Source organism: Festucalex cinctus, chromosome 1, assembly GCF_051991245.1.
Source record: "Festucalex cinctus isolate MCC-2025b chromosome 1, RoL_Fcin_1.0, whole genome shotgun sequence".
Lineage (NCBI taxonomy): Eukaryota > Metazoa > Chordata > Actinopteri > Syngnathiformes > Syngnathidae > Festucalex > Festucalex cinctus.
Window position 1 is genome coordinate 54,802,598 of NC_135411.1, and position 24,732 is coordinate 54,827,329.

General features: G+C 43.2%; 1 protein-coding gene and 1 non-coding gene across 3 annotated transcripts in view; one reads left to right on the forward strand and one right to left on the reverse strand.

Annotated features, from left to right (window-relative positions):
* znf385c (zinc finger protein 385C) overlaps positions 1-24,732 on the forward strand; it is a 165,288-nt gene that overhangs the window by 12,120 nt on the left and 128,436 nt on the right. The window lies entirely within an intron of this gene.
* trnai-uau (transfer RNA isoleucine (anticodon UAU)) lies at positions 7,617-7,710 on the reverse strand. Its single transcript has 2 exons — positions 7,673-7,710; positions 7,617-7,652 (listed from the first exon to the last, which is right to left on the reverse strand). It is a non-coding gene; the product is annotated as a tRNA-Ile (tRNA).

Consider the following 24,732-nt stretch of genomic DNA (forward strand, 5'->3'; position numbering starts at 1 on the left):
ACATCGCATCACTTTAGATGTGACATCAGCACAGTTTTTGAGCAAAAGATAAAGATTAGGCATTTAATCTCATTTTGCCTTGTTGATTATAAGTGAGAGAAATGCCAAAACATCGGACGGGGGACAAGTTTAGGCACCTCACATTTATATGTATGTTTTACGTTATGTTATATACTTTATATGTATGTTTTACGTTATGTGTCATGTTTGTGAGAAAAGATGCAGTAGTTCGTCGAGTGAATGACCAACTGGAGCCATCTGGCGAGTCAGCATTTTTCACGCTGCGACTCTCAGTTGTATCTATTTAACTGTATGATTATTTTGCCATCTAAAGTCCTCTCTTAATCTTTTATTTTATAGTTTGAAGTGCCACAAAAGCAAAAATAAAATGATAGTTTTACAATTCATTTATTCTCATTCATAAACTACTTAATAACACACAAATGATAATGTTTAAATGTACTAATATTTGTATTTTATTTGAAATAAATCAATAATTATTTAATGACAGATGAATTAACAACATTATTTTTCCTCTACTGTGTAAATTCTGTTTAAGCTGGACTTTCCTGAGTGTCCCATCATTGGCTTGTTTCAGACAGTGACTGCTGATGCATCATTGGAAGAAATCGTATTCGTATTTTTTATTTTTTTTAAATAAGTCTATTCGTGACCAATATGACCAATACAAAATTATGGTTACTTTGCTAAAACGCACCTTTTGGAAGAATCCTACCTGATTTTAGCCACATATCGGATATTCAGTTCAGTCAGCGCATTCTTTTTCTGCTTTTACTGCCATGACTCATGTCCAATTTGGTCACTTTAACCAATGGAGTCACAGCACGCTGGCTTCCTCTTCTGCCACATTAGTTAGAACCCGAAAAATAAATCACCAACTACAAACAGAAAGAAATATTTTGCGGCTCAGGCAGTAGGCCCGTGAGCTATATTTTGCCCACCCCACGGATAGAAAATCATTTTCCATCAATTTCCACACTTTTAGGTAGTTTTACATCCTGTTCCTTTAACACTGCGCTCAGTCAGAGCTCGACAAGCTGGCCACTTCACAGTCCATTCGTCACCCGACCGAGGGTCTCTGTGGTCCCTGAACGCACCGCCCACCTTCCAAAACACACAGAGGGCCGCCCTGTGGCCCCCACGAGGCACAGTACAGCCTTGAAGGGCGTACATTGGGGCTCTTGTGTGTTGCTGTTTAACTTCCTCCTCCTCTGCCCCACATCAACACTCCCAACCCTCCCATATGTCCCCTCTTACACACACACTCACCTTTGATACCACAAGTCCCTGTGCAGTCTGATTTAGACTGCCTCCTGTTTGCTTGACTCAGAGGACCGAGTCGATCCAGCATCCTCGGAACAAACACGGGACCATTTTGACTGAGGACTTCACGTTAAATGTTGACGTTTTGGGTTGTTTTGTACAGAGTGATATCGCCAACTATTGGCCTGGCATGCTCATTACAGCTTCTGTGGTTGTTTTTGTCAACAAGCGGATCTCCAAAACACACTAAATGCTTGTTGTGTAAATGTACCTCCATAACGGTGTCTTTTTAGCGCACTGAGGCCTTTTACCAGGCTGTGTAATGAACGCTGAGGGCACTCGAGCAGCCCGCCTCTCCTCCACACCAGGGAGACTTGTTACATAAACGACTACACATCCTTGACGGCCACTTTTTTGCCGCACTAAAAGCTTTCTCCCAGGCCGACGTTTATGTTAATGCCCGTGGAGTGTCGGCGCGACACGGAGCGCAAACGCCTGAAAATGAAGCGGGGCTTGTGACCTTGGCCCACTTCACCGGAGCGTTCTGCTTTCCCTCTAATAGATGTGCGGCGCTCTCTCGCCACACAAGCTCGGAATAGCTGCGGCGTGGGCCCATTAAGCGGCGTTTTTAATTGTTAGCCAGCGCACCGCGTGTCCTTGACACACATCAATGACTTCATTGACACGTCAAACCCAATTAAAAGCTAAGTGGAGAGTGTTTTAAAGGGACACTCACAAAAAACTTTAATAAAGTACATGACAAGAATTGTTTTTGTCATGTTTTCAAAATTGACCCCATCACTACAGGGAAAATCGATTCAAATTCAGCATAATAGAAGATGTGCGTATTTAAGCAAAGAAGAACAAAAAAAAATCTTAGACTAATCTAAAAAAATATCCAGTTTGTCAGAAACAGTTTAATTATTATTTTTAATGATTTATGTAAAGTTAGATCATCACAGTATTTTTTCATTGCATTTCTTTGAAGTGAAAATATTATTTTTGGATTGTGCTGAGAGCTAAATATATACTATTAAATGAATGAATGAATAAATAAATAAATAAATAAATAAATAAATAAATAAATAAATAAATATGAATAGATGCATTCTTCCATCCATCTGTGATATAATAAATAAATTTGACTTCTATTGTAATGATGCATCCGATTCCTTACAATATTATATTTTCATGATTTGTAAATTTTTCATGGCAATACATGTTGAATGTATGACTAGCTGTCTCTGTGGCGCAATTGGTTCGGCTATTAACTGAAAAGTTGGTGGTTCAAGACCACCGAGGGATGACAAGCATTTAGCGTTTTCCCGGTGTATGTTACAACCTAGCAGTATTTTGTGTTCTTCATGACAACGGCAACTATTTAAAATTTTAACCATTATAAATACCATAGCCCTGCGATTGGCTGGCAACCAGTCCAGGGGTCCCCCGCCTACTGCCCAGAGCCAGCTGAGATAGGCGCCAGCACCCCCCGCGACCCTTGTGAGGAATAAGCGGTCAAGAAAATGGATGGATGGATAAATACCATATGAAGAGTCACAGGGAGTTTTGAAGGCCTCTATATCTGTGGCAGAGGCCACTTTTGTTTCACACAATGGTTCTCAATCAGAAGTCCCCAGACGTCCAAAAGTGGTCACTTCAGGGTCCACAAAATAATTTGACATTCAATTATATAAATGTTGTATCTTATCATTTACAATACATACATATGGGAACTGGTGTGCCATTAAAATAAACAATAGTAAAGTATTAAACCAGTATTAAACCTAGCTTTGGGCTATTTAAAAGGTCTTATATGATTGTGCCCTATCATCACATCACATGAATCCAACATTCCTACATGAATAAAGTCTTTTTTTAAATTGTTTTTTTTTTTTAAACACAGGACAAAAGGCATATTTTTTTCAATTGTATAGTCCTATTTTTTAGAGACTAAAGCTGTCTTTTTCTGAAATAGTGCAACAAATCAGTATAGTTGTATTTTTAACAATCACTTGTTAAAATATGACTTTTAATATTATGTCTTTATTCTCATAGGATTATATATTGTAATCCCCATTAAACACATTTTTGTTATTATTAGTGTTATGATTTTTTTTTTTTTTTTTTTGCGTGTACATGGACATGCAGCGAAGACTCTCCGTAGCTTCCACACAAGCCAAGCCAAACGAAACTCCTCTTTAACATGCAAAGCCTGTCTTTTAGTTCACTATGACTATGTATGACTTCAACGTACTTCCTTGACAACAATTTCTATGTAGACCAGACTGGCAGCATCCTCAGATGTACAAAAAAAGAAATTATAGAGTTTTTAAAGGACTAACTCGGAATAGGTTTCACAGATAAATACGCAAAAAGGTGAATTTGAGACTAGCTTTGAAGTTTCTATTTTTCAGATTAAAAAAAACAACAAAAAACCTTTAAAATACTGTTTTTAAAAAGAAGACAAGATGAATGCCATAGTACTATGAATTTGTGAAACGCAAACCCTGAATGTCCAGGTGACCATCATAAATCTCTTTACTGTAAACCTCTCAGTGAAGTCAAGTGAAGTGACATCACCTCCTACTGGCTTGGCATGCATGTTTCAGTGTTTTCAGTGGTTTTTACAGCTCGATGCCCCGTAATCTGAAGGACTAACGTTGTCATTTGGGTGGTCATAGGTACAGTACCCTCAGAAAGTGAAAGTCTGTCAGTGTTGTCATGGTGATACCTACCACTGAAAACACACAGACAGAAGTACACACGCAGGAGTTGCAAAGTGGATGAGTCAAAAGAGGAGGAGGTTGATGGAGCCGCAGTGAATCACAACAGCGTTGCCTCACTTTCAAACAACACACATTGGGCACGCAAATGACTCACTCGTACTAACACGCGGCGTTTACTATTTTAATTCTAAAGCATTCAATGTCAGCCCCCCCCTTTATTATGGTTCTCTCACCCCTGCTTATGCATCTTTCTTTCCATTAGAAGGAGGTGAACGAGGGAGTGATGGAGGGCAAGGTGCAAGTTCATTGATTAGATGTAAACCATGGTTGCTGCATGGTTCATTACCATACACAAAAAGCAATTGGAACCTGCTTGTTTTGTCGAACATATACACTATAGTAAATAATGAGGAGGTACCTCTTGGTATTAGGGCTGCTACTAAATAGCGATGTTCGATACCGCTTTTTTTTTTTTTTCCAGAGCAATACCAGTACGAGTACTCAACACTTGAGTAGTACATAAAATTTCCTCTATATCTTTATTTTCCCTTAAATTGCATAAAATTAGTGGAAATGTCATTTCATCTAATTTCACGTTCTTGATTGTAAAACAGCCAATACCAGGTATTGACCCGGTGCAATACCTGGTATCAATACACTCTCCCATCCTGTTTTTTTTCTTCTTCTTTGCAGTTAATGTAAAAATAAGTGCTTCATTAGAAAAACAATTACCTTGTGTCACAGCATGTATTTTAACACCATCCTTAATAAATTAACATCTTAAATATTCAACAAACTAGGGTGGATGATTAATCTAAATTTTATTGTGATTTAGATTTTGGTTTCTATCGATCTTTAAAATGTAATAATCAAAGAAATAAAATTAATGTATAGAATGCCATGGTGCATTTCCACATTCCCTATGTTGTGAAAAGTATCCTAAATGGATCATGTTGCTTATAGCAAGTCTGGAGCAAATCAATGTGATTCTGCCGTCCCTAAATGTCCTTTAAGCAGTTTAATGACACCCCAGTTGGAGTTAACTGTAAAACTAAACACGCGGCAAGAAGAAATACATCCACTGTATATTTAAATACAAAACATGCTTTGTTCTCAAAACATTCTCTAGCCTAGCGCTAATGCTAAAGTCAATGGAGGATCACATTCAAATGCTAATGGTAAACTAGCCTTGAATTAGCATCAGTGATAGTCCTTCAAATAACGAATATTTACACACAAATGTTGATACACACCCACAGGTAAGATAACACTACAAATTAAATTTAAAATCTAATAGAATTCAATTGCAATTCTCTTCTGTTCTCATAGTAAATGTGAACACCATGGATGTATGGCACCACACTGCCCCTAAAGCCCGGCGTACATGAAGCGCTCAATCGCCATCCGCGCCTCATGTGCGGGGGCATTTTTCATCAAACATGTTTGATAATTTTGGTGTTCAGGCTCCATCCATGGCGCACGCGTTCTTTAGACACCATATAGAAGCAGCCCCAAGTCGTCTTCTTTTTTGGCACAGTAGCAAAACATACAGCAATATCCTCCTCAGCTCGGAGGTCGCCATCGTAAATGGTCACATTAACGATCATGTGATCAACGCAACTTGAAACAGCTATGCCAACAGTGCCTCGTGTGCTCTTAAGAGTGCCATCAGCACAAGAGCCGTCTGCACCCGGAGCCGATGGCGCTTCGTGTGCGCCGGGCTTAAGAGGCTAAAATGCATGGAAACATCCAGTATGTCATGGTTTGGGTTGGGTTATGGTTAGTTTTGCTGTTTGTGTCTAGTTTGATTTTGTCCTCAAGTTACTTTGGTTTCTGTCGTGATTGATTGTGTTCTGTGTTCCTTGTGTGCCTCCTTTGTCTTGTCAAGCATTATCATGTCCACCTGTGTTTGCTTGCCCTTTCTCATGTGCCAACCAATCAGTGCCCTCAGCCACATGTGTCTTGCCATGTCAATCATCCATTTCCATTTTCTTGACCGCTTATTCCTCACAAGGGTCGCTGACGCCTATCCCAGCTGGCTCTGGGCAGTACGCAGGGGACACCCTGGACTGGTTGCCAGCCAATCGCAGGGCACACAGAGACAAACAACCATCCACACTCACAAGCACACCTAGGGACAATTCGGAGCACCCAATTAACCTGCTGTGCATGTCTTTGGAATGTGGGAGGAGACCGGAGTACCCGGAGAAGACCCACACGGGCACGGGAAGAACATGCAAACTCCACCCAGGAAGGCCGGAGCCTGGACTCGAACCGGAGTCCTCAGAACTGGGAGGCAGACGTGCTAACCACTAGGCCACCGTGCCGCCGTTATGTCAATCAGTGTTTGTGTTTTTAGCCCCTGTTACCCGTCAGTCCTTGGTGGTCCATTCTGATGAACTCAGACAATGACCATGTCTTGTTGTTACCCCTCGTCTTGCCATACCCGTGCCTAGTTTTGCTTTATTTTGGATTATGGACTTTGTTGTTTTCTTGTTTGTCGCCTGTTCCTGGTTCTCCTCCCCGTTTTGATTTCATGAAATATTTTTGGAATTCATTCCTCTGCCTCAAAGACTTGGGTCCTCTATCACCACCCAAACATAACACAGTATTTGTTTTCTATTGCTATTTTAGTATATTCTTCTTATTTTACTTATTTACTCATTTAATTTCTTGCTGCCCTTTTAAGTCATATTTAAAGCTGAGCTTTCAACATTTTAAAGAATTTTCCTTTTCTCAAAATTCAAGGATACGACTATCCAAGTACCTTTTTTTTTTGTAGGTTTTTTTTTTTTTTTGTCTGTCATACCAACACACATTTCCACATGATATCCATCCATCCATTTTCTTGACCGCTTATTCATTTCCACATGATATAGCACAAAATACAATGCATGAGCTCCCAGGTTAGCCCACTAACTACCCGGACTCGTGAAAATAACATGCAATAAAATAAATATGATAATGTCATGCTTAAAAAAGAATGCAAATGAAGAAGAAAATGCAAGAGGCTTGAATTTAGCATATAAGGTTATTATATACTTGACAAAAAAAAATAGTGTTGTTTTGTGTTTTGCTATGCTTGCTATTAATGTCATCCATGATTCATGCATTTTACTTCTGCTGGGTTTCTATAGACACTCCATATGCACATCTGCACTTTGACACATTATACCAGTATTTGTTGCTTGTTAACGTGATTTCAATCTCAATCAAAATAACCGTGATTATTATTTTTTCCATAATCGTCCAGTCCTTTAACAGATTAACATTATAAAATGGGCTGTCAAACTTCATGGCTCCAAGAGTAACCCCCCACACACCCCACCTCAGGTCTTTGATACACTTTTCTCTCATAGCATTGTACAGGTGAGACAAAGCGACATCAGCAAAATATTTGTTGCACAGTTGGCTTTTCTAAGTCGTCTCTGTTTCCAGCTGTTTTAAGTGTGAACAGTGCATGTTGACGAGGATGTCTTTTAAATGCAGAAGCCGCCAAAAATATGTATATATCAAGAAAATTTCTCAGTCATAGCCCTACTACATAGAGTCTACTTAATTATCTAAAGTCAGGTAAATTGTATTGAACTTGATTTAAAGATGAGTTGCTCCAGGTGAGGATTGAACTCACAACCTCAGCATCACTCCGTAAGTTACTGTCTTATAAGTACCGTGCGCTAACCGATTGCACCACTGGAGCTGCTGATGAGTCACTGCTATTTATTTGTGAGTGCGTGTTTGTCAATTGGGGTGAGCAGCATGCATGCATGCAAATGTAATAGCTTATTAAACAAGTCAACCTTCAAATTACAGCAAACCGGCCTGGCACGCATGGATGAAGCTCAAAAAACAAGAGCAAAAAGGAGAGGCGGCCACTGTCCCCCGTGCCCACTCTTGCAGAATGACCTCATCCAACACCAAAGTTGATTTGATTTTTTTTAATCACTATTATTATATTTGCGTGTGTCTGTGTGGTGGCATTAAAGGGAGGGTAATGAAGCTAAATGAGGACGTCTGTCGCACACTTCTTGTTTCCTCCCTTTCTGATTGCACTTGGACTTGAATGTTTTTCACAGGGTGTGAGTGAGAAATTGTTATACAAATTACACTTAATTTTCTGTACTCAATTTTGAGAGTGAATGAGCAAGCTAGCACTTGCTACACTGTAAGGTTCACGCCTCCATTTTCTCATAATAAGCCCCTACTTATTGGTGTGTGTGCATATTGCTATCAATTTTAACATGGAACGTGAATTTACACATGTATTTAAAACAATCACAGAGCCACTACTACCTCATGGCTAATACTATGGGGATTTCCAAAGGCACATGGGATAATGATTGTCATCTGTGTGTTGTTAAAAATAGTCATAGGAATATATTCATTATCTTCTGCAAAGAACAGCTAATATTACTGCCGCACAGAGGAGCTATTTTAATGTGCCTATGTGCAAATTTTTGTGTGCGTGTGTATGTGCGCGAGTGCGTGTGTGTGAATTCATGTGAATTTGTACTCTTAGTTCACCTAAAACCTAATAAAAATCCCATTACCCTTCACCTTAACCGGATACTCCAGAGTCTCGCCAGAGTCGTAAAGTTCAGACGGTCAGGAGACCAGAGGAAAGGTCAAAGGAAAGAAAGATGAATCAAAGTGAAATCCAGTACCAACTAAACACCACCTGCCACCCACATGGTTACAAAACTAGAATCTTTCACCAATCCCAGAAACCTCTAAATTGCAAGAGATTAGGGAGACCTCAAGAGACCAGAGGAAAAATTAAAGAGAGGAAGGAGGGAAGGATAGATGAAGCAGAGTGAGATCCACAGACACCAGCTGTTTCGCGGATTTTTTTTAGTACAATTTTGAATGCATTTTTTTTTTTACAGTAAAGTACACATTTTATACATTTTATGAAGGTTTGAACATTGAGAACATACCCGTAGGCAGTATTGTGACCCGTTGTTGGCTTTCTGATGGTTCTGACCAAGTCATTTCAAAATAACTCAACTCAACTCAACTTTATTTATAAAGCGCTTTAAGAACAGGTGTTGCTGTATACAAAGTGCTGTACATAAACATCAGTTTTGCAGTAAACAAGAACAAAGCAAACATTTTGAAGTGTGAATACAGGTTTTTTGTTGTTGTTGTTTTTTTTACAAGTTATATATATCAGTTATATATCAGGGAACAAATAAGAAGTAGTGAAGAAAGAGATAAATTAATACATAAATAAGTAGACTAAACATCAAACTAATCCACACCACAAAACACCAAGAACAAGTCTCATGTTGCGCCAAAAGCCAAAGAATACAGATGTGTTTTAAGACGTCTTTTAAAAGATAATAAGATACAGCCTACGGGCTACACGAGAGAAATGTGAGAAAATGTAAAAGCCTCAATGAGAAAAGTGTGTAAACTGTGTAGTGAGGGGTTTTAGAGCCTTAAATCATTTATAAAAAAATGTAAAACATTAAGCGAACTACTTCGCGGATTTCACTGATTGCAGGTATTTTTTAGAACCTAACCCCAGTGGAAAATGAGGGAACACTATATGTCCGTATGTGTGCCTTATACTGCGTCGGGGTGGCCAAGGTGTGCACACCATACGAAATCAAACTTAATTTGAACATGATTTAGAAATTAATTGATAAAAAAAGAAAACTATGTAGCTCTAGAGCTGGGCCAAAATCAGGAGGTGGCAACCACTTTCAAATTTCATATACAAGAAAAACACTATCTGTACACTGAAATAAATTACTGCTAATTCTACAATGTCTTCTTCTTCTTTTTTAAAATAAGCAAGCATGTGTTTGCTCATGTCGCTGCAGCCATCGCATACCCACCAAATCCCGGATTTATTGCGGCTTATTTGCCTTTTGACCTTTATTATTGTCTCAATCTCAGCTTGTGTGAAGGACCATTAGCTGCCTAAGGTCTTTTAGCCCCCTTTAAACTGCCGCACTAAGCCTCCGCTGTGAAGATGAAACGCTAGCTTAGCGAACAAGGCCTCTCCATTATGTATATATAGAGAGTCATTTCGTATAATAGTGTCCTAAAAATACAGTGGCGCTCATCGAGGAATGTCTGACGTTTGTTGATTTGATCCGATTCTGTCACATTGTCAAGACGGCAATAATGACGAAAATCGTGGAGGTGACTCATGTCTTATTTAATCTCTTCACTGTGTGGGAGTGTGCGTACAATGTAGTGTGGCGCTGTGTTAAGTAATAGTTGAACACACCAACTTACCAAGAATAAGGCCCCATTCTTTGCAGACGTTCTGGGTATTGAATAAGCTGTCATGCGAAAACGATGACATGCGGCGGGGTCCGCAACCATCCCCCCCTCCCTCCCCCCATTGGCTGGCATGTTAATCACTCATGGAAAATGCTTTGAATTACACTCTAAGCCTGTACTTCTCACTAATCCAGCGCCCTTCGCCCAGAGAAAAGTCACTGACTGGATAAATGCGTGCGCGCGTGTGTGTGTAACCCTTGTACGCTCTTTATTTGTTGATATAGACTCCTAATCCTCCGCTCTTTTTTTCTTGATTGACAGCATACAGATTTACTTGCAATACATTGCTCAAGGTTGGTTTTCTGATTTTTATTTATTTATTTATTTATTTATTTATTTTTCACAGTGTCTGCCCTCAGGTGCTTATTTGCCCCCAAACCCGGTGTGCGAACTGCAGGAAGTGACATTATACTCTAAACATGCTAACAGATGCTAAATGATCAGCTCACACAATCTTTTACCACAGGTAAAGGAAGGCGTAAATAAAGTAAAACACTGCAGGTGAGGCTCGAACTCACTTCATTGATTCTCAGCAGGTGACTTATTCGTACCTCAAGGCTCACGCTAACCAATTCTGCCATGACTGGTGATGCGAAGTTATTCATTAGAGGTCATAGTCTGCTAATAGAAGCTTATTGGATATTTTAACTGTCAGCCAAGCTGACTCAGCATTTTGACAGACGGCAATTTTTGGGAACTCTTGTCATGTTTCTAGTCTTATAAGTTCCGTGCGCTAACCGATAGCGCCTCTTGAGCTTAATGACCTGGTTTACGGTTATCTGAATGGGGTAGTTGTAGGCGGCTTCCATCTGGTTTGTAGTATGTCTCAGCCAATCAGAATTGCTCACCAAGCCTCAAATTCAAATCGCCATATGATAAGATCTAATTTCCATCTGTTGTTTTTGTGCCATAGCCTCTGCCTGTCACGGTTGGGTCAGCGTCACATATGAAGTATGTGGACCATGTCGAAGATGTGCGGGAAACTGAACGTAGCTACTTCTCTTGTCGTTATCATGTGTTGTACAAAATTGGTTGTAATGGCAGTTCCCTTACCAGGGATGATAATTGAGTGAGATGATGCATAATGGACTGATAATGGCCGTTGCTGGCTGAAGATTTTGTATTGTATTGTGTTGGTTGACAAAAACAGGATGCCTCTTTCTATGCCATTTGCTGTCCTATTTGGCTGCCATTTTCTTTGCCATCTCATTCGTCAGCATCATTTTATGGCGACTTTTTGAACCATCATGATGGTACTGGCTAATCTGAAATATCTGATTCATAATAGGCAATCAGCTTCCATTATGGTTGAGAGCTACAGGTTTTTATTTTCTAGTTTGTCCCAAACAAGTGGACAACATAACATTGCTCCAGTAAAGGATTGGAATCACAACCTCAGAATGGTTTATTCAACATACCACGTGGTAATCAATTGCACAATTGGAGCTGTTGCTATCACTCCTTTCGTCCAAATCCCAAAATTTGTGATTCTTGTCTCCTCAACATCCACGTTTAGAACTGACTCCTGAGTCCTGATGCTCACAGTCTATCTAAGAATAGTGATGATATGACATCCGGTGACACTTAAATCTTGTCATCACTATGTCCACTTAGCGTATCCGTGACGCTATTCTCGGAGTGGGCCACAACAACGACATCAACAACATCAGCTTCTCATTGTGTACCCCACTGACCCACTGAGGTGGTCATCTTCTGCTTGACTGCCAGTTGGAAGACACGAAATTCAAGATAGATGGACTGCCAACACTTAACAGTCAAGCAGTCATCGGTAAAACAACCCCCAGTTTAAAAACGACTCCTCTGGCAAATAATATGACTGTGGATGGATGGATGGATGGATGGATGGATAACAGATACAGATAGTCTGATTTCATATGCTTGTATTACTGCTGTTTTGGAGTTCCTTCAATCTGTTTGATAAGGGGCGTTCCCCTTCTACGATCAAAGTTTACGCGGCGGTGATTTTGGCTCGCCATGTTACAATTGATGGCAAGTCTGTGGGTTGCCGTAGTCTTGTGACCTCCTTGGTGCCCTTCGCCTTACTTCTAGGACCCCGCTTCGGGTCCCCGTCTGGGACCTTCGCTTGGTGCTCGACACACTGTGCAGATCCACTTTCGAGCCGCTGGCTGAGGTGGAACTGCGGTGGTTGTCTCGTAAGACGGCGTTTCTGCTTGCGATTGCTTCCGCAATTGCTTCCGTCTGTTAGCCCAGAATGCCTTCGTTGGCACCGCAACGGGGCAGGGGTCACATTGTGGCCAAATGCTACTTTTGTTAAAAAACTTTTAGTTTTGTCGGGCTCCCAAGACAATTGCCCTATTCGTCTTGCTCGTTTTCCTCCGACGTCTACGGTTGGCGATGCCGCTCCAGGCCTTTGCTGTCCTGTGAGGGCGCTCCACTCTTATTTAGATGCTACGACATGCTTCCGTACATCCACCCAGCTATTTGTATCTTGTGACGGCCCAACTAAGAAGGTCGCTGCTTCCAAGCAACATCTCTCTCAGTGGATCGAGGATGTGATTCGCCAATCGTACCGGGTCTCTGGTCAGTCCCCTCCTCCGACGGTTCACAGTCACTCCACTAGGGGTGTGTCTACTAGGGGTGTTAAAAAAAATCGATTCGGCGATATATCGCGATACTACATCGCGCGATTCTCGAATCGATTCAATAATCGGCAGAATCGATTTTTTTTTTTTTTTTTTTTTTTTTTTTTTTTTTTTTTTTTTTTTTTTTTTTTAGGATTCACACCTTGAGCATGGAAGAATGTTATATGAACGGCACATTAAGCCTTAATATTTTTATTTTAATGCTGTTCAAATGTGAAACAGATTGCAAACTGTTTGTGTACAGTGGCTCACGGTTATAAGCCTCAAGTTTTAGATAAATATATTCATACAAATCTTACAGTGTACATGTACAAATTTACTGATAGTATTTTCTAAATTTGAATGGAAAAAAATCGCAACAATCGACTTATAAATTCGTATCGGGATTAATCGGTATCGAATCGTGACCATTCGTATCGGGATTAATCGGTATCGAATCGAATCGTGACCTGTGAATCGTGATACGAATCGAATCGTCAGGTACTAGGCAATTCACACCCCTAGTGTCTACGTCGTGGGCCGCTCTGAAAGGTGTTCCCTCGGAGTACATCTGTGTGCCAGCCTCCTGGTCGTCACCCTGCACGTTCCCAAGGTTCTACAGTTTGGATGGCACCTCTCCTCATCCACTGGACGGGGTTCGTGGTCCTGCGGAGGCCCCGCTGTGAGGTACACTTTGCAGGGTCTTCGTGACATCGCTGGTATTCGGCGCTCCGTGCTGGTTGCAGCACCTCCACCTTTAGGTTTGTTGATAACCATATTGTGTGGTTGAGAGGGATGAAATTAGGGCTGGGTGATATGACAATAATAGATCGTTAAGAGTTTTAATGTGTTGACAATCTCATAAAGCTGACAGATCGTCTGTGGCACATTCTATACAGTTCAACTTTATGCGGGCTCAAGGTTGGTTTATACTTGATGCATCCGTGTGGTCTTTTTTTTTTTTCCCTCCACTTACTCACTCGCACAAACACGAGGCCAAGGGCGCGGCCGCGGAGGAGTCGGATGCTTGTGGGAGCCGGCCGCCGCGGGGACGCCCCCCCCCCCCCCTTCTCCGGTGCCAGCGCGGCCTGGGCACCTCGGAACCTTACCCGACAGCCGACGGGTACGCAACTATCCCCGCGGCGCGACAGGTCCACAGTGCCCACACGAGCAACTATGCGGAGTCGCGGACGAGCAAACGCTGTCGTAAACATCCATCCCAAACAGTTTTTATCAATAGTTTATTGAGGAAAAAACATGTTCAACTTCTATTGTGGCATTAACTAGCACTGTTCATACAACGTTGGCACTCTTTACTGCCTCCTGTAGTCTGGGAGAATATTGACCACAGCTGCTATAATTGCACCATTTCAATTGAAACCTGTACAGAAAGCTTAGTTGGCTTAAGATGTCTGTTTTTCTTTTTCTTTTAGGGTTTTATATACATTGTAAATATGTTTTAAAATTTACAAAAATGTTCAGAAATGTGAAGATTATTTTTAAAGAATCGTGATATGACATTTTACCATATCGCCCACCCCTAGATGAAATAGAATGAAAGTTACGAATGTAACTATGGTTCTATGAGTCTCGAACGACCGCCAGCATTGCTTGTCACTCAGAGCACTCGTGTTGGTTTGCGTGAGAAGGTTCTGAGAGTATGAGTTCCGGTCACGATCCTTTTTATGTATATGGATTACATCAGCCAGAACTAGGGACAAGCATATTCTGTCATTCTTGCTCGATGCACTGTCGCGTAAAGGGGAATTCTGTACTGGTTACAGCACCGCAACCTAGCAGTCGAGAGGGACGAAATAGAACAAACATAAGCAAATTTGTAAATATAGAAAAAAAATGTGTTCTCAATGAATTTGACAAAACCTAGTGTGCATGTTTTATGACAGACAAAGGCAATTTAGTATTCAACAAACCTAACATACTGCTTTTGCTAAACAACAAAGACAATATGGTTATCAACAAACCTAAAGTACGTATTTTCATGAATAAAAAAAACAAAAACCAAAAACCAACACACCTGTTACCTGACGACAGACATTCACGCTCCTACCAACTTGATTTAACAGCACACTTGTGACTGCTGGTGTTCTAATTAGGAGAAGAAAAAAAACATTTTGAGGTTCCACATAAGTGCTATCCATAATTATAGGAACCAGAAGTATCCTGTCATACTGCAAATGGTTCACAAGACACAGAACGAAGCTTCTCCAATGGCCATCTCAGTCCCCAGACCTCAACCCCATTAATAACCTGTGGCATGAGCTAAAGAGGACAGTGCAGACTAGAGCACCTAAAACAAATTGAGAACATTGAAAATGAAAGCTAGTTTCATGATTCTGATCAAAAACTACATACAAGTTTGGGCCATCGTGGCAAAAGTGTACCAGCACCCACACACTGATCTCCCTTAGCTGTCTATGATTATCATCTCAAACATGAGTAGATGAGAATTCATTTACAACTTTGTTTTGGTCGTTGTAATGGGAGCAAAACACATTCAGGAAAGCACACGTGCACACGCACGCACACAGCATGCTCTCACACCCTTGTGTGTGTTATAGTGTGCCACCTAATTAGCCTAGTTTAACTCCGCTAATAGGTTTATTCTCCAGCTCTTTGAGGTGATGACAGAAAATGAGAAGCTGGGCCAGCATTTGTGGCGAAGTAGGGATGGGAGGAGGGTGACACGCACACACATATGGAAATACAGTGCACACGAAAGTAAGCGTGTCTTGTAATGTTATCCTAACAAGTTTTGAAGAGGGTGCAAGTATGTGTGAGCTCTCAGGCGTGTAGGGGTGTGTGTGTATGTGTGTAACTGCAGTCCATCCATCACTGAGCGACCCACGGTGACTAGTGAGATGCAGCTCCTGACCCAGATAGCGCATATCTGCAAGCAGAGTTATGACATTATGCATGTGTGATTTATGACTATTCATCACATTTTACCATCAAAAAAATGTTGTAATTTCATCTTGGACTTATTCATTTCCATCCTCCGCCTCCACCTCCAGGCTCAGCGCAGTGCAGGTCTGTTCTGATTGCAAAGTGGAAGGCATGGAGGGAGGCTCACGCGAAAGCCTCGACCTGATTTGAATAGCTTTTTGCTGAAAATGTGTGCAAAAATCAGCTAAATTTCTTTCTTTCTTTTCTTTTTTTTTTTTTCCAAAAGCTCGGTTGTTTCCCACTCCATGTCTGTCTTTGAATCTCAGCCAAATATGCCTTGACCAAAGATAACTGAGACGTTTCAATGAACCGAACATATGCCATTTTGTGAAATAAAAGATAGTATAAACCGTGTGAATGAAATAGAATAGAATATTTCTGCTCTTTGACAAATGGAATGAATGATTCATGATTGAAAACCCAAAAGTGCCTTTCATGTTTACGATAGGTATAGCCTACACTGAAAAAACAAAACAAAAAACTGTCTGGTGTTTACGAAAACATATGCTCTAGTGCTGTCACTATTGAATATTTTTTAGAATCGATTAATCTATCGATTATTCAATCAATTAATCGACTAATCAGATTCATTTTAATTTTGAATTTAAGTGTTTAACTGAAGCATTTTCCCTAATTATTTTATTTTTATTATTTTCTTTATTAACTCATTCACTCCTAGCCATTTTCACAGAAGCAACTGCCTTTGCTCCCAGCTGTTAACCTGGATTTTGGCTGAATTTACAAGGCTCACAGAATATTGTGTTCTATTGCTGTCAAAACATGGAACCTACAAAAAGAAACAGAGTCTTTTCTTTCATTAGGAAAAAAATATATTTGTGTTTGTTTCCGTATTGTAACAATTAGCATTAGAATACAGATAGCTTTTATTGATATTCACATTCTAGGTGAAAACACTATCAAAAAGAGCTTGTTGCAACATAGCCCTGGCTGATCTCACTCTGCCGCCACCTGCTGGCCATTTTTTGTAATAACTACCATTGTTTTAAGCCACCTCTTCGTGTCAGAAGCTGCACCAAAGCCTTCTGTATGCTCTTGCATAAAAAAAAAAAACGTAAAAAAAAAATGTATAAATACGTTTTTGGGAGTGAATGAGTTAAACAGTGGTTGGTACTTTGTACTTCATATTCGTATAGTGAATAAAAAAAGGGGGATTGGTGTTGTACTATGTTACCAGTTTAGTAATTGTTTTTCAAAGTAAAAACAGATGTTTGCAAATGTCTTATTTTGATTAAACACAGAAGATAATCAGTCTTCTTTCATGAAGGACTACAGAAATCAGTCAACCATTAGTGTTGATATGCTGAAATCACAGGATTTGAACAATTTTATATAAAAAAAAATGGCTCCAAATGATTACTGGATTATTACAATTGTCGGTTAATCGATTCATTTTGACAGCTCGAATCTGCTCCCATGTTTAATAAAGACTCAAACTTTTATGTTTATAAAAATGCTCATGTTGGGTTCCTCGAAGACTAAATTGTTGCAGATCCGGTTTGTTGAAGATGCCAAATTCTCATGTTAGATTCAATAAAGACAAATTTATTTAATTGCATGTTGTTGTTGTTACTCACAGCCACTGTTGTCACAGATTACTTGAAAAAGTAATGTGATTTCTGATTACTCCTCAAAAAAATTAATCTAGTTACTTTACTGATTACTTTATTGTCAAAGTAACTAAGTTACTCAAAAAGTAACTTTTTAGTACCAATTTCTGCCCTTTGCTGCCTTAACATAAAAATGACAACCGGTTAATTAAATAATACTTATGAAAATGCATGAACTTGAAACATGAACATGTTTCTTTGTTTCTGTTTCCCTGGTTTTACAATACATAAATTGTTGTAGTAAAACACATTACACCTGCAGGCTGGTTACAAACTGTAACTATAACATTTACATGTAGGCTGGTTGCAACTGTAACATTTTCTATTTTCTCAAGTACCAGAGCTGAACTACAGTCATGCAGATAGGCTTTTTTTTTTAAAATGTATTATTATTATTATTATTATATTAATTAATTAATTTATTTATTTATTGACGTAACCGGCAAACCTCCTCCGTTATTTTGCCGTTAATGTCTTTGATTGGAGAAAATGCTGTGATTGCTTGTAGACTTTACTCGCGGATTTGAATAACCCAAATGTGCATGTTTATTCCTCTGCTCCAGAGCGACGCGCACACCGTCTCGTTTGTTAGCTTCGCGGCCAGTTAGCATCACAAACTCAAGCCAACTAGATGGTGAATTACCGGTCACGGTAAAACAGTCTTTTGCCATGTCTTCGTGTATATCTGCGCATCCTCTCAACTTTAACGGCAACAGTTTTCCTGTACAATTTGCAAACAACTGTACAACAACTGCAGGTGGTGGCTGATGGCTTTTATGACCGGGGTGATTGGTAACAGGTGGAGACAATCATGGGTGTGGACCGGTGATTACTGTGCAGGAGGAAGGGCAAGTGACCTGAGGTGAGAGGGTGGTTAATGACTTCAAAATAAAACGGAAACATGACTATGAAAATAAAAGCATGGCCCGCCATCAGCGTGGCGGCGTGACAGTACCCCCCTCAACGGCCGGCTCCTGACGGCCCAGGCAGGTCAGGATGTTCCTCATGAAACTCTTCAATGAGGGAGGGGTCCACGATGAACCGGGCGGGCACCCATTGCCTCTCCTCTGGCCCGTATCCCTCCCAATCTACCAGATACTGGCGTCCCCGGCCCCGCTTTCTGACGTCCAACAATTTCCTAACCTTATACACCGGGCCCCCCTCCACCATCTCCGGAGGGGGCGGCGCAGGCTCGGGCGGGACCAGGGAACTGTCCTGGACTGGCTTGACCTGGCTCACGTGGAAGGTGGGGTGGGTGCGGAGGGATCGAGGCAGGCGAAGGCACACGGCGGCAGGACCTATGGACTTGGCGATTGGAAACGGGCCCACGAATCTTGGGGCCAATTTTGGACATGTTACCTTGAGGTGAAGGTTCTTTGTGGACAGCCAGACTCTTTGACCCGGCTGGTACTGTGGCGCGGGCCTCCTCCTCCGGTCAGCAGCTCTTTTCACCCTGTCCCCTTGACACTGTAGTGCCAGTCGAGCTGCTGACCAGATTCGGCGACACCTGCGGACCATGGCGTGGACCGAGGACACTGAGGCTTCCTCTTCCAGGTCCGCGAAGTAGGGAGGATCGTAGCCGTGAACGCACTTGAAGGGCGTGATTCCTGTAGCAGACGTGGGTAGAGAGTTATGCGCGAGTTCGACCCATACCAGGTTCTTGCTCCATGATGAGGGGTTTTGGGAGACCAGGCATCTGAGTCCGGTCTCCAGCTGCTGGTTGAGCCGCTCAGCTTGTCCGTTGGCCTCCGGGTGGTAACCTGAGGTTAGGTTCGCCGTTGCCCCTAGGGCTCTGCAGAACTCCCTCCAAAATCTGGAAACAAACTGAGGACCGCGGTCCGACACTATGTGGCGTGGGAAGCCATGGACCCGGAATACTTGGTCTATCATGACCTCTGCTGTTCTCCTGGCTGAGGGTAGCTTGGACAACTGGATGAAGCGGACCATTTTTGAAAAACGGTCGACAACTGTGAGTATTGTGGTTTTACCGTGAGAAGCAGGGAGTCCAGTAACAAAGTCCATTGATATTTCAGCCCAGGGTCTTGAGGGAATTGGGAGTGGTTGGAGGAGGCCCATCCTCGGTTGAGTCGATGTCTTGTTTCTGGCACATACTGGGCAGGCCTTGAGGTACTCTTGTACCGAGGCCTCCATGGAAGGCCATCAGAACCTCCGGGCGACGGCAAACAGAGTCCTGCGAGTTCCTGGGTGGCTAGACAAACGAGAGGTGTGTGCCCAATGGATCACCTGAGCTCGCAGGGTTTCCGGTACATAGAGCCGTCGTGGTGGACACTCCTTGGGAGGGCTCGTGTCTTTGAGGGCCTCCTTGACCTCCTCCTCGATCTGCCAGGACATATCTCCTACCACGCAGTTCTTGGGCAGGATGGGTTCAGGTTCGGTCACAGTGGTATCAGGATCATGGATTCGTGAAAGTGCGTCAGCTTTGATATTCTTGCTTCCTGGTCTGTAAGTCAATGAGAAAGAAAATCTGTTAAAATACAATGACCACCTGGCCTGTCGGGGGTTCAGTCTTTTGGCTTGACGAAGGTACTCCAAGTTGCGGTGGTCGGTCCATATGATAAAGGGGTGTTCGGCGCCCTCCAGCCAGTGCCTCCACTCTTCGAGAGCGACCTTGACCGCCAGAAGTTCTCGGTCTCCAACGCAGTAGTTGCGCTCAGCTTTGGACAGTTTCCGGGACAGAAATGCGCATGGGTGAACCTTGCCATCCTCCTGGCAGCGTTGGGACAGGACGGCTCCGACTCCAAGATTGGAGGCATCTACCTCGACCACGAACTGGCGAGTAGGATCGGGGACTCTGAGAATCGGGGCCTCTGTGAAACGCTTCTTGAGTTCTGTGAAGGCGGCGTTGGTTGCAGGGGTCCAGCTGAAACGTTGCTGGGGAGAGGTCAAGGCATGGAGTGGAGCAGCGATGGTGCTGAAGTTGCGAATGAAGCGACGGTAGAAATTGGCGAAGCCCAGGAATTGTTGCACCTTTTTTCTTGACTCGGGCGTGGGCCAATCTCGGACCGCGCTGACTTTCTCCAACGACTCTCCCGGGTGATACGACGAATCCCAGGAATGAGATAGTGTCCACATGAAAAAGACTTTTCTCAGCCTTTACGTAGAGCTGGTGTTCGAGAAGACGTTTCAAGACCTTGGTCACATGTTGCTGATGGGTTTTCAAGTCTGGTGAGTAGATTAGGATGTCGTCAAGATAAACGTATACAAAATGGTCTATGAAGTCTTTGAGCACATCATTGATCATGGCCTGGAATACAGCCGGCGCGTTGGTGAGTCCAAATGGCATGACCAGGTATTCGTAGTGGCCGCGGGGGGTATTGAAGCCGGTCTTCCACTCGTCACCTTCCCGAATCCTGACAAGATGATAAGCATTACGGAGATCCAATTTGGTGAATACTTTGGCCTGTTGCAACTGATCGAATACGGATGACATCAAGGGCAGAGGATATCGATTCTTGAATGTAATTTCATTCAGGGGGCTGTAGTAAATACAAGGCCGCAAGGAGCCATCCTTCTTGCCCACGAAGAAAAAACCAGCTCCAGCTGGCGATGAGGATGGCCGGATAAGTCCGGCCTTCAAAGACGTGTCAATGTACTCGTTGAGAGCCTTGCGTTCGGGGCCCGAGACAGAGTACAATCTACCTTTGGGTATGGTAGATCCCGGGATCAGCTCAATTGAACAGTCATAGGGTCGATGCAGGGGGAGTGACATGGCCTTGGATTTACTGAACTCCTCTCGGAGATGATGATAGCTTGTGGGAACGGTGTTCAGGTCCGGGTAGTCATGGTCAGTCGCGAGGGTCACCTGGCGGACGGCAGCTGAGGGTGCCTCTGCCGCTGGCTGCTCCAGCCCATGGTGTTCACAGTCCTTTCCCCATTCCAGGACTTGACCAGACCGCCAGTCAATGCGGGGGTTGTGCAAGCGCAACCAGGGATGTCCCAAGACCAGTGTGTGTGACGGGGATCGAAAAACATGGAAGCGAATGAATTCTCGGTGCTGTCCAATATGGACCTCGAGAGGCTCTGTGATATGCGTGATGATGAATAAGTCCTTTCCATTGAGCGCCCTGGCCCTCCTATTGGTGGTTAGTGGCTCCGTGACCGCCTGCAACTTCTCCACTAGTCCCCAATCCATGAGGCTCTCATCTGCCCCGGAGTCGATGAGGGCTGGCAAGTCTGTGGTGGTGGCATGGCAAGAAATCCTGACGTGAGTGAGTTTTCGATTCTTGACTTGCGTGGGAGAGTCGGAACTCACCGAACTCACCGGGGAGCCTCTCTTGGTGGGACAGGCTACCACCAGACGGCCTTGTTCTCCACAGTAGTAACACCGCCCCTCCTGGCGACGTCGCTGACGTTCGTGCTGGGTCAGTCGGGCGCGGTCAAGCTGCATGGGTTCCTCGCCACTCTCGCTGGCCTTTCCCGCGGTGGACGACTGGGGAAGTGCACGTTGTGGAAACTCTCTTGCCGATGGGTGCCGGAGGAATCCAGAGCCGGGTCTCCGATGTTGTCCGCTGGTCTGCATGAGATCTCGCCTTCGATGATCCGTGCGGATGGCCAGCGAAATCAATGAGTCCAGGTCGCCGGGTAAGTCCACGGGAAGCAAGGGTTCCTGCATTGAGGTGGTGAGTCCCTTTAAAAAGAGAGCGGTGTCGTTCCAGCCACTCTTGGCTGCTAGAGTTCGGAATCGGATGGCGTAATCATTGACCGATTCTCTGCCTTGTCTGAGATTGCTGAGTTCTCGCGTCTTCTCTCGATCCATGTTGGCTGGGTCGAAAACTTGGCGGAGAGCCCTGCTAAACCCGGCTGCGGTTGAGCAGGTCGGGGAGTGCCGTGCCCATTCCGCGGTGGCCCAGTCTCTGGCTCGTCCCTTCAGATGGGAGATCATGAAGGCCACGCGGGAATGGTCTGTAGGAAAGGCCTGTGGTGAGAGTTCAAAATGAATGTCGCATTCCGTCAGGAATGCCTGGCAGTGTCCTGGTTCTCCCGAGTATCGCTCCGGGGAAGCCAGTCTCAGTCCTACTCCGGCCAAGGCTGGAGTTGGGATCGGTGGTTCAGCTGCTGCTTCCGGTCTCGTGACGGTTGGCGTGGAGTGTTGCAGGTGGCTCACCAGCTCCTGTACTTGTCCAGCAACTTCTCCCATCCGGGTGACCATGGCTTGCTGGACCTCCTCCTGGTGCGACAGGCGGGCGGCCTGCCTTCGTAGTGCAGCCTCCAACTTATCTGCTGGGTCCATGCTGGCCGAAGTGTACTGACACGACGAAAGGAGGGAGGACTCAGACGCAGATATAAAGTTGGCCAACAAGGCTGCAGTTTTAATGACCGGAAACTCAAAACGCCTCTTAAAGAGGGAAAAAAGGCTGAACAAAAAAAGCTCCAAACTGGAGAGACAAAAGGGGCACTCAAAAACGGGGACAACAGAAAGCGCTCCACTAGGGAGGAAAACAAGGGGCAAACTAAGGGCGCAAGACAAGGCAAGGCAAGGCAAGGCAAGGCAAGGCATAAAACAAGGGCTGTGGTTCAAGGGCTGTGAGGACGCTTCCATGCACTGAGATGTGACACTTCGGCAACTGCAGGTGGTGGCTGATGGCTTTTATGACCGGGGTGATTGGTAACAGGTGGAGACAATCATGGGTGTGGACCGGTGATTACAGTGCAGGAGGAAGGGCAAGTGAACTGAGGTGAGAGGGTGGTTAATGACTTCAAAATAAAACGGAAACATGACTATGAAAATAAAAGCATGGCCCGCCATCAGCGTGGCGGCGTGACACCTGTCTGTCGTGTCGCCTTTGCTTGGAGCTGTATCGCGGTGTGCTGTGATGTTTCCTTAAATTGGATGTGGACTTTTTATCCAGCGCAAAGTTTCCAACGCACTGAGAGGGTTTTGTAATCTTTACTGGACACAAATGCGAAGTAATGGCTGTATTTCCAATGAGCAAATACATCCGTTTGTGGTGGTCCAGCTGCTTCTTCCATTGTTTACGTCGTGACGAGGTAGGAAGTGTCTATTCTATTGTTTTGGCCAGACTGCTAGCGCTGCGGCTCACACGTTGGTACACGTGACTCGGGGTTGCGTCTTTCGGTGAGAAAACGTGACATGCGTGTGACGTCACTCCCAAACACAAGAGAACCATTTTCTCCTCAAAATTATCTTCGAAATGGACAACAAAATTTTGCATTCTACATACATTATGAGGTAATAAAAAAAATAGTAACGTAGAGCCACTTAGGAAAGTAACTTTAATCAGATTACTGGTTTGGAAAAATGAACGCGTTATTGCTCGTTATTGAAAGAAAGTAATCAGATTACACTAACACGTTACTTACAGCCATTGATGCGTACAGCCATTGATGCGTACAAATGAATTAAATTTATAATCTGGTTTCGGGAGAGACTGATTATATAGGCTTATGTTAGGCCTTTTCAAAATAACAATAGCTTTTTGGGTTGTCTGTAAGAAACCAACATATTTTCGTAAACATCAGATAAAAATCTTCATTGAATCTTACGTCAAAGACTTTTGAGTTGGCAACAAACAAAAATTTGCAGTCCTTAATGAAAATAACATGCATGATTTTAGGTATAGTCTGGGAAAATGTAATGTATGATTTTATATAAAGATCGAGGACAATTGAGAATGACCCCCCTTGCTAATTATTTTATGGCACTTGTTTGTGGAGTAGCTTGGCAACATGAAAAACAAGTGTTGGCACTGGGAATGACGGATGCGCGGACAGATTATAGCAAAGGGCAGATCGCATGCCAACATGGACACTATCACTAATCCCAGGATAATAATACTTTGACTTCGCACCCAACACACACATACACAAACACACACGCGCGCACAGCGGAATTACACCTGTACTGAATGCTGAAGCAGCATTTATAGGCATCCCTCTATATCTCGTTTTACTGGGACACTTGTGCCACTGAGACCACTAGCTGCCAATAAAATGGAGTTTGTACACTGTCAGCAAGCCCCGAGTAGCCGCGGTCGAGTGGTTGAGCGTGTGGCCGGAAACGGAAGGGTCCCAAGTTAGATTTTTAAGACTTGAGCAAGGCACTTACCTTCACAAACAAGTTCCCTGGGTATTGCACATCTGCCCACTGCTCCATTGCGTTGCTCATGCTTATTCAGCTCAGCTTAGTGATAAAGTAAGTACAATATAATGTCGTCGTCAAAAAAAAATTCTGCTTATAAAACATGAAAG